Below are 3,147 nucleotides of genomic sequence, written 5' to 3'. Positions count from 1 at the left end.
GAGATATATAGTTCATAACAGACGCCCTTCGACTAAAAATACAACAATACACAATATGAGCAATGGTAAATTTGTAACGAAAAGACAGAGGGGAGAAATTGTATCGCGTTTATTTTGGGTCGCGCCGAACAGAGGTGAACAATTTTATTTAAGATTACTATTAGCTCGTCACCCCTGCCGTAGTTACAGGGATCTGTATAACTTGGGTGGTCCAAATTGTACCACATTCCAGGAAGCCGCTAAAGCCGTCGGTATCGCCAACGATGAAGCAGAGTACGAAATAGCTATGCAGGAAGCTTCAAGCTTTTTGACTGGACTGCGCCTACGTAGATTTTTCGTTCTCTTGGCTGTTAACGGGGTTCCAGTAGCGACACTGTGGGAAAAATTTAAAAATAAATTAGCCGAAGATATCATAAGCCGCGTAAACAACGATTTAGATAGAGCGTACACCCAGGCTTTGGTCCAAATTGACCGTCTATTGCGTAAACATGGTACAGGTTTGTTAGAGCAACGTTTGCCTCCTGAACCTGAACCTGAACTGAAACTACTGAACTGGGTCGTGAGAAGGATCCCTACAGTGCAGACGTATTGCGCAAATTTGTAGATATTTGTACGCCCAAGCTGTCTCATGACCAGCGGCAAGTGTTCGAATATGTGCAACAATTGGTCACTGATGTTGGGTTTCGAAATACTCACGAAAGTGCGATTTACATAGACGGTCCGGCAGGTACTGGTAAGACGTTGCTATTAAATACGATAGCCGCGTACGTGAGGGGCGTCCTTAAAGGCATAGTTTTGTGCACTGCTAGTTCCGGTATCGCTGCGCAAAACTAAGAGAACGGTATGACTGCACATAGTATGTTTCGTTTTCCGTTACACCCTATTGATGATTTAGGTTTTTGGTATGTCACAAACGGAACCCAAAGAGCTGAACTCATACTTCACGCCGATTTAATCATTTACGACGAAGCGCCGATGGTACACAAGTACCTTATTCACTTGCTAGATAGGTCATTGAAGGACTTAACGAAGTCTGACAAAAATTTCGGGGGAAAAGTGATCATTTTTGCGGGAGATTTTCGTCAGATACCACCTGTAGTCGTTAACGCGAAGACACATTCCGATATTTTAAATGCATCAGTAAAATCATCACCTTTATGGCAAAATTTAAAAACCTTTTCTTTAATTACACCTCAGAGATGCAGTGAGGACGAACTTTTTTCCGATTTTTTACTTCAGATAGGATCCAACACTGTACCTTCACATTCACTTCAAGTAGGTAGATCCGTTCAAAATTTGATAGACCTTTCGTGTTTGTCTTTTACAACAGACTTGAAGGAGTTAATAGATTTTACTTTTTCCGATTTTCTTTTGGAACACGAACCAGAAGTTTGCATAGATAGAGCCATTCTTTCGACTCATAATTCAAATATCAAAGAAATCAATAAGATTATATTAAATAGATTGCCAGGTGACCTTCTTCATTTCTACTCGGTCGACAAAACGGCTACAGATGATACTGACGAGTTATTTTTAGGTGTAGACGTACTGAATAACATGCATCCGAAAGGTATACCGGAACACGATTTAACGTTAAAAGTCGGATGTATTTGTATGATAATTCGTCATCTAAGTTTTTCCGATCGCTTAGTTAACGGAACGAAAGTTATAATCGTGGGGACTACACCACGATTAATAACAGTCCGAAAGCCGGGAATAACCGAATTGTTTTTTATACCTCGGATTCTTTTTAAAGCCCCCATCGATCATAATAGTCCAATAGAAATGTGTCGATTGCAATTTCCCCTTCAGGTGTGCTATGCAATGACCATTCACAAAAGTCAGGGACAGACCATCAATAGGGTAGGAATAGATTTAAGATCTGATGTTTTCAGCCACGGTCAGTTGTTCGTGGCCTTAGAACGAGTGCGGGATCGGAACGACTTAAAAATACTTGTGCATAGGGATAAATTAATAAACGGTAAACCCTACGTAAATAATGTAGTCATTCCACAATTACTTTAGGGCATTTCCCACCATGCATTACACTATCCACTTGATTCATTAGTAACATATTAATAAGAAACCAGAGTTTGCATATGCAAATTATACCTATCACCACCGAGACACACTCGCACAGTGACGCTTCGCATGCATTACACACTCGGCTTCCTGGAATGAAATTGTTCACCTGCGTTTAATATATCGAAATCAATTTTATCACTATCCTATCATGTTGCCACCGTTATACATTGTGCGTAACAACTCAAAATCCCCACGACCACTATCAACAGCCAAGAATTCAGATTGAATCTATGGTAAAACTAACAAACGGTGTAACTAACTATTTGAATTATTGTAAAATTTGAATGTCGATGTTGTTGATTTTAACTTCATATTCGTTGAGCAAATTTTACAATAATATTAATATACTTGGTTGCACTGTAGTAGTATTTTATAGATCAATCAATTTTGTTTATTGAACATATACACATATACTGTTTTTTTTTTTGTATATACAATCATTAATCATTTAGTCTAAATTTAAATGGTATTTAGGTGATGGAACATTTTGGCAAATTTTATTATATTTATTTATTGCATGTTAAATTATCATCATTTACATAATCATATACACGATACAAAGAAATCATTTTATTAGGAGTTGCAATTCATATCATATTGACTATTATTGTATGTATTTACTTTTTATGTAGTTTGATGTATGTATATATATATAGAGTAGTCAGTGCATGTAGTAGTATTTAGAAAGTAGTTAGGTACCTCCGCCTGTGTTTGAGGCTGAATAAAATAAATTTGCCAAATTATTTTATTTTACCTCTTCGCAGCCAGTCCCAAGCCTGGATTAAGGAGGAGGTGGTTATTTTGCGTTGTTAATACATAAAGTTTCAGATAAACGTCTTCAGCATTATTAAAATTAATTGTGTCAGTCAGGAGATAGAAACAGCCTGTGTCTCATTGGGGATAATTAGGAGGTAATTTTTTCTATTAATGTTCGAATAAAAAACTTAAAAAAAAAAAAATTTCAAAATAATATAATATCTTAAAGGTGATTAATATTTTCATGTTTTCCAGATCATCGTCTGGACAATAATTGAATATAAAATTGTTCAATGTAATGAAAGC

The sequence above is a fragment of the Zerene cesonia genome, unplaced genomic scaffold (genome assembly GCF_012273895.1).
Source record: "Zerene cesonia ecotype Mississippi unplaced genomic scaffold, Zerene_cesonia_1.1 Zces_u003, whole genome shotgun sequence".
NCBI lineage: Eukaryota > Metazoa > Arthropoda > Insecta > Lepidoptera > Pieridae > Zerene > Zerene cesonia.
Note: the sequence above shows the minus strand (reverse complement) of the source record.